Source organism: Panthera onca, chromosome B3, assembly GCF_046562875.1.
Source record: "Panthera onca isolate mPanOnc1 chromosome B3, mPanOnc1 haplotype 2, whole genome shotgun sequence".
NCBI lineage: Eukaryota > Metazoa > Chordata > Mammalia > Carnivora > Felidae > Panthera > Panthera onca.
In genome coordinates this window covers 100,939,931-100,952,429 of record NC_138344.1, presented here as the reverse complement: position 1 = coordinate 100,952,429, position 12,499 = coordinate 100,939,931, and the positions used below count along the sequence as shown (strand labels likewise).

Below are 12,499 nucleotides of genomic sequence, written 5' to 3'. Positions count from 1 at the left end.
TAATAAATTCAAATTTTTATGAAATTTGAAAAGTAATTTTCAAACATATCAGATTTTAAAAAACAAATGAGGAAAAATGAGGTGGAACTTGACTTATGCAATATCGAATTATTCTATAAAGCTATAGTAATTAAAGTATTGTTAGCTCCTATATAAAGAGAATTTTTGAACAGAATAGAAAATCTCCAAACAGATGAAGAAATGAATTAGAATTTAGTTTATAATAAAAATGGTATTTTTAATCAAAGAAGAAAGAATGAACTGTCAATAAATGGTGTTGGCACAGTTTGGAAAAATAAATATAGATACCTACTTCATACTACAATAATTCCAAATGGATTAAAAACTTCAAGTTGCAAAAATAAAATTGCAAGAGTATTAGAAGGAAAGATGGAGATATATTTCAGCTGGGTTAAGGTCTCCCTAAGCAAAACACAAAATCTAGAATCCATGAAGGAAAAAATACTACCTTTTTTCCCCCCATAAAAATATAGTTTTCCTCAAAGACACCATTTAAAAAGTTAAAACACAAATAATAGACTGAGCTAAAAAATATTTGTCAAACATAATTAACAATGTTCACAAAATAAAAACATACTACCTCACAAATAAAAAAAAAAAAATACGAACAACCCAATTAAAAATGGGGAAAGAATATGAATAGGTCATTAACAGCAGAAAAGTACAAATGGTCCACAAACATAAAAAGATGTTGAGCCTTGGTCCTTATGAAGGAAATGCAAATAAAAACAGCACTGTGATGTCATTTTTTTACTCAGTGGATTGGAAAAAACTTGTAACTTGATAATATACAGCATCAGCAAGTATATGGAGGGAAGTAAATGTCATCAGTCATGGAGAAATGTAAATTAATATCTTTCTGGCAATATCTGTCTACATTTAAATGGATCTTTGACCCAACAAATTCATTTCTAGGATTCTGTGTTGAAAAAAAATATTTGTGCCTGCAACAGAGATGTTAGAAAAAATTCCTCTGTATCACTTTGATAACAATTTAAACACACCTTAATGCCCATCAGTAGAAATGTGGTTGGACAAATTATGAGGTATTATGAGTATTATGTGCACCCATTAAAAAGTGAAACATGTTGTTCAGTCAAAACAAATAGTATTGAATAACACATATATTGTGAATCTGTTATAAAAGCAAAAAAAAACCCCACCAAAATATATATGGTTACATGTCCCTATATTTTTGCCAATGCATGGAAAAAGGACTAGAAATTTACAGACCAAATTGCTGACTTTGTGTCATCTTTTGGTAAGGGAGTTAGAATATTGGAGAAGAGGGTTGTGTTTATAGCTATCTGGTTCCTGTAATTCAAAAGCTTTTCAGCTATCATAGCTTTTGGCTAAATCCTCAACAAAATAACCACCTCGTGTCTCTAGGATTTTCTCGTGGATTTATCTCAGCTCCATTAGCAGATGCTACAAACAAGAGGGGTCTGAAAGGGCACGAGCGTTCAGAATTGTGTCCCCACATGGGCAGGTTAGCTTTGGGAATTGTTGGGTTTGGGCTTATTTATTCAGATATTCGTCGTTCTGTAAATAGTATGTTAATCAAGCTCGACTCCTGGACGGTAAACACTTATTTAGCAGAGCTGGGCTGGTCCTATTACCTCACTGATCACTCCAGGCAAAAAATATCCTGCAGTTACTTGTGTCATAATCATGGCTGCAATTCAGTCATTAGTCTAGTCCTATGAAGTATCAAACTCTGCATTTGTGTAATGTTAAATCACCTCTCTTCTCCAGGTTGAATCCGGCTTCAGGTTGACCCTTCAGAGTGAAGAGAGATGCTGTTCCTTTCTTCGTTACCTGCCTAGCACTTCTTCTCTCCCCACTTCCTATGCAGGGGCCCCAGCCGGGAGCAGGACGATAGGGGACTTGGTGAGTTCTTACTTGGCTGCTGCTGTCATCAGCTGACTTGGCTGTCTCTGGACCTGATAAGTTCTTCTGTGGGCTCCTCAGAGGCTCCCCTGCAAGGCTTCTTCAAGTTCAATTCCTTTGATGTGGGCAGTGCCCCTTCTTTGGCTGGTCACTCTGCAGCTTCACTGGTTGCTTGGCTTCTGCAACTTTCCACTTTCTTCTGACCTCTGGCAGGAGCTTATTTAGGCAGGGCGGGGCCCCATTTTTAATGACACCAGGACAACATTCTTCTGTGGGTTTCACACATTTGTGGGGCTCTCACAGCACTGGCTTGCCGTTAGTATTTCGCTGCACTGTTAGCCAGCCTCTTGCTTTTTCTATCTCACGACCTCGAAAAACACACATAGGCTCTCCAGATGCTCCCTTTGGAGCCCTCTCACCAGAACTGGGATCAGGGGCAGGTAGTCCTCTATCTCTCCCCTGGTGGCAGGAGAGCTAAGCAGTGGGAGCTGCAGTCAGGAGTGGCCCCAGGAAATCTTCTTCTCCAAAGACCCTCTTTATTTATTTTATTTTATTTTTTTAAGTTTATTTAGTTTGAGAGAGAGAGAGCACACATGAGCGGGGGAGGAGCAGAGAGAGAGAATGAGACAGAATCCCAAACAGGTCCATATCATCAGCATAGAGCCTGGTGCAGGGCTCAAACCCACAAATTGTAAGATCATGACCTGAGTCGAGATCAAGGGACAGATGCTTAACCAACGATCACCCAAGTTCCCCTCCAAAGCCTCACTTTAGGCACTTTCAAGTGATGGATCCTGAATCCCAGTGAGTCAGACCCTCATGGAGGCCTTGTCTCTGCCCTTTTAAATCCCCATTATCGGTGAACATATCCAGTGTTGAGATATTAGTTGTTAAGTCTCTTTAAGTGTTTACATCTTGGTGTGCACTTTCTGCTAAGATTTCCTTTCTGTTCCGTGTTGTTGCCTCAGTAGAAAATTTCAAAGTAACATCCTATTTCCATTTATTTGTTTGTCTGTTGTTGCAAACAATTATCGAGCACCTTTGATAATGTCATCCATAGCTACAGTGATGAATCATTTGAGAGCTTTAACTTGAAACCATAGTTTATCTTCAATCTGTGTTTAGGGACCCAAGTTCAGAAATGTCATTGGTTCTCCTTCCCCCCACTGTTGCTTTGTCTGGTTTTCTTGGAGCAGTAGCTCTTGTACCACAAAATATATTTGGTTTAACTCTGATCATAACATTTACTTCTGGACAAAGAAAGAAATGAAGAAAGAGCATCTTCTTTGTAGCATACAGTGAGCTTGGGAATCATGGGTAAAAACGATAGTAACTGAGCAGCAACATCTATGGAATGGAGTTTTGGAGTGAGAAATACATGGATTTGAATCCTGGTTTCACTATTGTGCAAGTGTCTTTATCTTTCTGAGTTTTATCGCTAGTGTGGTGTGATGGTTAATTTTATGTATCAATTCGACTAGGCCACAGGGTGCCCAACATTTGGTCAGATATTACTCTGGGTGTGTCTGTGAGGATGTTCCTGCATGAGATTAACATTTGAGTCCATAGACCCGGTAAAGCAGATGTCCGTCTTTTCCACATGTTAATAACAGCAACATTAACCGCTACCCACCCTGCCTCAGTCACTATGCCAGACACTGAGGGTGATGAACATTGACAAGCCCCCTTCCCTTGTGACCCATTCAGGGTGGTGGGGTGAGGGGCACAGAGAAAAACAAAACGCAGCCAACATCAAGAGAGTAAATATCTGAATGGAAAACTAACAAACTGCAGATGTGCTGGGAAAGAAATAAAAAGGTGATGAGAGAGAATGATGGGGCATGGAGGGGATTTTAATAGGCAGTAAGGAAGGACACAAAAGGGAGGTAACATTTAACCTGAAACTGTGAGGATGGGAAGGAGCCATCTGCCCACAGGGTAAAGAAGAAAAAATTCCAGACAGAAGAACACAGTCCCCCAGGCAGAAAGGAATTGGCCCATTCAGGGACAGTGAGAGAAAACCCGTGAGGGACACAGCAGGGGAGGGAGAGAGGGCCCCCAATGAGGTAATAGAGAGATGGATAGGAGTCAAGTTGTGCAGGGCCTTAGAAACCATAGTACAGAGTTTGGATTTTTTTTCTAGGTGTAAAGGGAAACCATTAAACGGATCTTAGGATGGAGAGTAACATGAGCCAAGTTCCATTTTAAGAAGATCTGGCTTTCTTGCTGCAACAGAGAGAATGGGTTAAAGGGGGCCAGAGTGGAAGCAGGTAGAAAAGGTTGCGTTGGTCTTACTTCAACAAGCAAGAGTTGATGGTGGTCCCAGTTACGGTGGTGTGGTGATGGAACTGTGGAAAAAGTAGCACATTTATGGTATAACTCAGAGATAGAATTAATAGTATTTGCTAATGGATTAGATGTGGGATGAAGAAGCTGGGAGAAAGGAAGGATCTTCTTGACTTCCAGGTTAGCAAATGAGTGGATGATAATGCCATTGTCTCAGGGGAGCAATTCTGAGGACATGGTAGGGGGGCACAGAGTTGAGGAGGAATTAGCGAGGGAATAGGAGTCTGTGTTGGGTGTATTAAGTTTGATGTTTCTGTAGAGATGTAAATAAGGCTATTAAATCTGTTAGCCTGAGCCAATGGTTCTCAAACTTCAGGGAGCATCAGAGACACCTGCAGGGCTTGATGAACCAGATTGTTGGACCCACCCCCAGAGTTTCTGGTTAAGAAGGTTTGGGTGGGGCCTGTGAATTTGCATTTCTAACAAGTTCCCAGGTGACGCTGATGCCACTGGTCCAGGGTTCCCACTTGAAGAATCACTGGTCTAGACAGAGGATAATTCTAGGAGTCTGGAAGTCATCAGCATGAAGATAACATTTAAATCCATGGGACTAGATGAGATTGCCTAATGAGGCTGTGCAGAGAAATAAGAGAAGGAGGCCCTGGATTAAGTTTTGAGGAGGATTAGAGAAGAAAGATCAGAGTAAAGGCAGGATCAGAGAAGAAGAAGGAAAACCAAGAGAGCATGGAGTTTCAGAGGCCAGAGGGGTTGAAGGTTTCAGGTCCAGATTGCCTGAACATGACAAACCCTGTGAGAAACAGAATAAGAAGAGCGCAGTGAAATGTCCATCAATTTATCAATAGTAGAACTACTGTCAAGGGCAAGTACTTTACAAATATCATCTCACTGTATCCTTCACCAATCCCATCAAAGGAGTACAGTTAGTTGATTTTTATAGTTAAAGGAAGTGAGGCTCCGAGATTATGTAGTTTGTTAGGGGCACAAAGGGTCTAAAACCCAGATTTCGTCTGCTAGCATCCTAGGGAATGCAATGCTTGCTGCATCCTCTACTTGCTGCTAAAATCTACAAGGCAGGCCAACCTTGGCAAAACGTTCAAGGAGGCATTCTGCTCACTCCTCCCCAAGGCACTCACTACCCTCTGGCTGCTCCCAGACAATTGCAACAGCAAGTTCACCTGCTTCCCTGGTCAACTCCCTGTGCTTTCCATACTCAGAACCAAACTGGACTTCATTCCTTGGCAATGGCATAAACCTGTCTATGACCAAATGATAACGGATAAAAGTGGGTGCTAATTGGTGGTGTGCAGTAAAGCTTTCGCCATCACCTTTCTCAAAGCGGGGAGAAAAGCCCCGATTAGCATGATTTCAAGGCACCACTGGCTGATTTCAGGCTCTCGGAATGATGTGAGCATAGAATTAGGAATAGATGCACAGAGTTGGCTCTCTCAAACCACTGTGAGCTGGGTCCAGCACACTGCTGGAATGATTTAACCTGTTGATTTTCGTGTCACATATTTCCATTCTACACACAGTCTTCTGGATACAGTATCATAACCACAAGTTGTGGGAACTTCAGGCCACCTGCCCAGGCAGTGGGGGGAGGTGTTCATAATAGGGAGGCCGGGGTGCAGCCTCTAATGCGTGACTCGAAGGCCGTCACCTGCTTCCTCAACGTCCAATCTAGCCCAAGAACAGAGGGAATGTCAGTTTAAAAACTGGCATTCATATCCCTCTTTGGTTTCCAGGGCTCAAAAATGTTCTTTTATGAGGATTACAGCCTTGTTCTTCTTTGGTGTCGGCAGGCGTTTATGATGGCTGTAGCAGGAATGAGAATTTGGGTCTGGAATAAGCCTTGCTGTTTCTTGCCAGGCTACAAAGGTTTATGGTGGAGACCAGACGTACGTCTTGCTCATGCCCATATGTATGGGCTCACTCTGTATCTGGAATCAGAGGAGGAGACCACAACCTCACACAGGCAGCAATGGCAGCCGAGGGCTCAGTCCTGGGGCACGAGGGGATTTTAACTTCCTCACTTCCTCGTGCAACTTCCACTTGTCCTTACTTTTGCTGTACTTTTCTTTCTAAAAGCACAGGTCACAGACGTGGTCTCTGGGGAGCTACGTGATGTGATGTTATGGTGGATGATGCTGTAAGGTTACCACAGGCCACTTAATGGGAGGGAATGCAGCCAGTGGGGAGCAGGGACCAGCGGGAGGAAGCAGGGACCTTAATGGGAAGAGAAGAGGAGCAGCAAGAGCTGGAGCTTGGCACTGCTGATGCAGAAGGGAGAGGATGCGGCTGCGAGGTGGGTTGGAGGAAGTGTTTCTTTGCAATCTGATTTTATAACTGCATGTTTTGCAAGCGGACACAGCTCAGGAACAAACACTTGTAGGCTTAAGGTGGTTTTTCCGAACTGGTGGATACAGAAGTCTGAGAATTACATTTCGCTGCTTTTTAGGGAGCTGATCCCATAGTCACTGGCCAGAGTCAGTGGCACTGGCCAAAAAGGCTTCTAGAAAATACTTAACCATAAACTATGGTTGATTATATACCAGCTGCCCAAAGCAGTGCTTCCCCTTCTGAGCAAATCCTTATTCTGGGACCAATCGATTTATTATGTATAAATTACACAGACATAAACATCCATGGGCTGCCAGGGGTACTCACAGGAGGATACTTAAAAGTCACATACTCTCATCCAGTGCCCTAGGTGCAAATTTGCTCACACATGCATGCATGCAGATGTGTCAAAATAACACTAATATTTATAATAATACTTTGTGATTCTACACTGCCTTTCATCTGTAGATCTCAGAGTACATTGCAAACATTCATTAATTCTCTCAACACTCCTCTGAGGGAGGTAAATATTATTATCCTTCTCTTTACAGATGAAGTAATTGAGGCAGATAAGTGATTTGCCTCAGGCCAGGTAGGGAGCGTGGGTGGAGGGCTGAGATTAAGAGCTCAGAGTTCCTAGAGATGTCCATTAGGGACGAAGCCCAGGGGTCAAAACCTGGAGGGCACTGTGGGCTGGTGGAGGGGGTCACTTTTTCCTGTGAAATCCATCACCATGGTAGTGAAAGCTGCTTATTAAGCATCACCTATGTATTGAGTGCTTTGCATATGTTATTTCCTGTCTTCACACTAAAACTAGAATGATCCCCGTGGCACAGATGAGGAACTAAAATTTACAGTGGTGAAGTATCTTGTCCAAGATCGCATAGCTAATAAGTGCCTGGGCTGGAATTCAAACCTGGATCTGTTTGCCTCCAAGCCCAGGTCCTGTCCCCCAGTGCATACCTCATGCTCATTTGAAAATTGCAGGGAGGCACATTCTACTCTTCCAGGTCTGGTCCATTAGTCCGTGAGCCATTATTTGTCCTGTCTACTACCAGTTTCTTTGCATTTGACTAAGTTTTGAGACTGATGCTTATAGTGTGTCTGATCTGGACAGACAAGTTTTCTAAGCACAGGAAAGGAGAGCCTCTGAGGTAAGAGGTTTACGTGATAAGTCACAAGAGAAAACTTTAATTATAATCACTTCTTGCTTTATTTTGTGTTATTTCTGGTGAATGTATCAGTTTGGCATCTTTTGACAGAACAAGAAAATAGCGAGAGAGAGAGAGAGAGAGAGAGAGAGAGAGAGAGAATGAATAAATATGAATTCTCTTGGGACACATAGATTTCCAACTGCGCTGTCAGAAGAAGAATCAATGAAAGGGCCAAAGGACCTACATGTGTAAGATGAACTAAATTTTACTCTCGTCTTGGGTGTTCTCAGTTTGGCTGCTCTCGGGAGCCCAGCTGAACCCCAAGACTTCCTAACTCAACTTACAGTCAAAATGGTATATCTTATGTGCCGAGGCAGCCATGCAGTCTGTGGAGTTGCCAAGGACTTTCTGGAAAGACCTCGGAGCATGTAGAACTGCCAATGTGGCAAGGAGCTCAGGAAATTGTGTACCTCAGACACATAGCCCATGGTGCCTGCTAGTCAGTGAGCTTGACCTTGATAGCTGCCTGTCCCTGGGCAGGATTCAAAAGGACCAGCCTGTGGCCACCATTGCTTGGTTGGGGGTGAGGGATGGTTGGGGAGGCAGAGCTGGGGGAGAGGAAGCTCCCAAGATTCAACCAACCAGATAGAATCTGCAGCCTTTGGATTTAGACTCTGAGAAGTCAGCTTTGTAGTATGATGCACTTTGTAAGCAAGATAAGGAAAACCAAGTTTGAGTCACAACTCATTTGAAACTGTATTTTTCTTGGAGAAGTAAGAACTAGCTTATAAAAGTTAGTGATTATACAGGAATCTGAACCCAGCTGACCTGTCTGTTTTGTTTGAATTCTTTTATAATTAGTTTAGTAGTGATCGCAGTGTCCCTTCCCAGCTATCCCCTCTCCTCACACAATCTATACCCAGTTTCCACCATGCTGTTGCATACGCTTAAAAGCAAGACTTTAAAGAAATTACTAATTACAAATTCTGTTTAATGCAGACTCCACTTGCCTCTCACATGTGTGCCTGTTTGCACACATGCCCAGTACTCACACACTAGCACACAGGGCTAGAAGCGCAGAGGCAAAGAGAGAACATGTGCTATGTGTGTGGAATAGGATGGCCAGTCAGCTTGATTTGCTGGGGAACCAGAAGCTTCTTGGGCTATGGGACTTTCAGTGCTAGAGCCAAGAGAGCAATGGGTAGACTTGGGCGAGTTGCTCACCCCTAGTTCATGAGGATGTTAAACTGAGGGTGAGCCAACCCCAATTTTTCAGGCATCAAATTGTTTGAAATGCACTAAACTGTTAAAAGACACTTCCCAGAATAGAAACGTAAGTTCACCTTCCACCTTCCCATGGAGTAAATTAGCACTAACACAATTTGCAAGTAGCCACAAATATTAGAAAGCCTTTAGCAGAAGTCCAACATTATTTTTTGTCTATCTTGAATCACAGAAATAAGGATTCTCCTGGTGGTTTTTTTTTTGTTTTTTGTTTTGGTTTTGTTTTGTTTTGTTTTGTTTTCATATGAATGAGTGAAACAGAAAAAAATACCCACAGTGTATTCTGTCCAGCCATATAAACACTTTAGAAAAGTGTTAAGTGGAGGGCAGGGCTGGTAATGGGACTGTAATGGTGATGGGCTGAACAGCAGAGCCTCCACCTGCTTTGAATGAATGCAGGGAGCTCTGGGGAGCTCAGGGTCCAGTGGGGAACAGCCAGATTGGGCAATGTGCTCCCATACCCGTGCTTAACCACATAATCATTAAAGAGCAGAAACCTCTCCTTGTAATCCTCTCCTATAGGACAGCAGGGAGTGTTAGCATATTTGAACTGCTTCACATTCCTTCTTGCCTACTTTTGAGAACATACTACATTTTAAAACTTGTTGGTTTCTTTCATGTTTTATTTGACCCTATGTAATTGCATTCCTGAAGGAATAACAGGCTCCCCTAGTGATTTACACCCTGTATTAAATGTCAGTTTTGAAGAGACACAGTTAACTGTTTGGTTTAACCTCTTGCCTTCCCTCTCTCGATTAGCTCAACACTGAATTTGATCTCCAGCTCTTAGGACTCTGGGGTGGGGGGGGGCCCGGGGCGAGGGATACAAAGATAAAAAAAGAAGAGTCGAAGCAGCAGTGATGTTGAAGGGAGCTTCTTAGCTCCAGCCGCTCTCCCCCTGTGTGTGGCCGGTCACCAGCCCAGAATATAAAAACATCCCTTTTTTATGGTGATTTGTACTGTTCACTTCTGTCCCAGCACAGTGGTGAGGACAGTGAACCGGAAACACATCCTGGCTGAGCTGGCTTTCCGTGTCATATTGCCACCACTGCTGCAGCCCCGGGGACACCAACGATGGCCTTAAACTGTGGTCCTCCCTCCTCCCTGCAGGACCCAATGAGTAACGGAAATTGCGGAAGAAATCTGTCTTAGTAATTATCTAATTTCATTTTCCTTTGTTTTCATTTATTTACATACTTAGCTGCTATGATGTTATTGTTGGTTAAAACGCTTCATTTACCCTTGCAGATTCATTTAAAGTATATTTAACAACTGCTTAATCACCTGTTGTGAACTGATTATTGGGAACATCTTTAAATCCAGCTAGATGTGGTGGCATATTCTCTTATGTCTCTGTGCATGTGTGTGTTTAAAATCTAGAAGTAAATATATCCTGTGCTATCACCTGACAGGTAACTGAAGTATCATTATTACTTTCAGAAACCCCAATAAGAAAGATAGGACAAAAGAGATTTTATGTTGAAAAGGGTTGTCTGTGCAGAGCACAAACTAAATTCGTCCTCTGCTCTGCCCCGAGCTTCACACTCCCCCCACTTTTCTTCAGTGACGACATTCTACTGGGCTTGATTGAAATGACGACAATGACAGTCGGAAGAGAAGGAAGGAGGCAGTGACGACCACAGGGACAATGAGGCTCAATTCTCTGGGATATGAAGATGTGGCCTGCTGTCATCATGTCAGCACCTGAGGCCTTAATCCCTGACTCCCACTTTGAGGCCACTTATAAGCCATTAGCTAAGCCATTTGACCTGGAACTCTTTGTCTATGGGGAAAAAATTCAGGCTGCCTTATAGGATGAGAAAGTTTGTTTGACTCTTTGTACATGTATTTATCTCAGTCTTATTCCCCAAGTTCTTTATGCTGGTTTATAAAGTAGATAAGATAAAATAATGAAGAAATCAGGACAAAGGCGGAAAGAGGGTAGGACAAGCAAGACAGCCCAAGAAATGAGTGTCCGTGAAAGACACTAGTCAACGGTAGAGTACAGTCATCCATTACCACTGCTATTGCAAAAATGGAACATTTAAAGAACACAAGTGCTAAATCACATTCCTGTCAGAAACCATTGAGAATGGCCACATGTGTCTTATGTCTAATTAAAAGGGATTCAGGGGCACCCAGGTGGCTCAGCCGTTTAGCATTTGACTTTGGCAGGTCATGATCTCACGGTTTGTGAGTTTGAGTCCCACATCAGGTAAGCTCAAGCCTCACATTGGGAGAGCACGAGCCCTGCCTTGGGTGAGCCTTGCTTCTCTCTCTCTCTTTCTCTCTGTCTTTGTCCCTCCTGGGATTCTCTCTCTCTCTCTCTGCCCATCACTCATTTGTGCTCTCTATCTCTCTCTCTCTCTCTCTCTCTCTCTCAAAAAGAAGTGATTCATATTTTCTAGTTACTGCATCCTGCCCAGATGGGCCTTATCTCCCAAAAATGATACGAGAAAAAACCTGAAGTTCATATTCCATTCTGAAATATATCTCTCCAATAGACAGTCTCACACTCAGTTATCGTTGTTTTCCTTAGTGCATTACTATTATTAATATAATTATTGTTTTTATCATTCTTTTTTAAAGATTTTTTTAAGTAATCTGTATACCTAATCTGGGGCTCAGACCTACAACTCCAAGATCAAGAGTCACCTGCCCCATCAACTGAACCAGCCAGGTACCCCTGTTTTTGTCATTATTCTTATTGTCATAATTCTGATGACTATCTTGTTACATTTATAATACTAAGAAATTCGTGGGCCAAATATAGAATGATAACCATATTTTATAAAGTTGCAGAAAGAACCCAGGACAATGATTTCAGTGTCTTTTTATTTGAATTATGTCAGCATAGAAAAAGACCACAATAGAGTCTTCCTTGTTATCGTGCACATTAACAAAGAATTCTTGCCAGAACAAGACATATTGTGTTTGATGACATTCAAATTTTCATCAGCAAAAACAAAAACAAAAACAAAAACAATCATGACCGTTTTATAAATGCATACTCTAAGAAACAATCACTAGAAACTTACGAGAACCTATATCCATTACCAATAATCCCCACGCCTTTCTTTGAAATCCTCTGACCTCAAAAACAGCATCCTAAATTAGCATCATGCACAACCAACCACTAGTTTTCTATGTGGGAAACTACCCAAGTGGCTGAGATTGTACACTGTGGAGGTGTCGAGATCTGGGCTCAAATCCTATCTCCTCCACTTACCTGTCTGTGGGGCAGGTTACTTAACCTGCGCTAGCCTCAGGTGTCTTAATAGTAAAAATGGGGCTAAAGGAGTAACTAAAGCTCATAAAGTTGCTGCAGGGGTTAAATAAGATAATGCACATTAAGAGATTAGAGATTAATGTGTGTGTGAGTGTGTGTGTATGTGTGTGTAGAATGAGCACTGAAAAAATATTGATTATGTTGATAAACACTATCTTTTTATCTGTATTAGAAGTTTTTGTACTTTTTTGGAGAAACCTTTGTATCTCACTTA

At 42.2% G+C, this 12,499-nt stretch overlaps 1 long non-coding RNA gene across 1 annotated transcript in view; it reads left to right on the top strand.

Moving 5' to 3' along the window:
• LOC132669873 (uncharacterized) overlaps window positions 1–11,796 on the top strand; it is a 283,077-nt gene extending 271,281 nt beyond the window's left edge. Inside the window, exons 6-7 of the long non-coding RNA XR_009606247.3 lie at window positions 1,777–1,911; window positions 11,586–11,796. This is a non-coding gene — a long non-coding RNA (uncharacterized LOC132669873). The remainder of the gene's footprint in view (window positions 1–1,776; window positions 1,912–11,585) is intronic.
• Window positions 11,797–12,499: the final 703 nt, after the last annotated feature.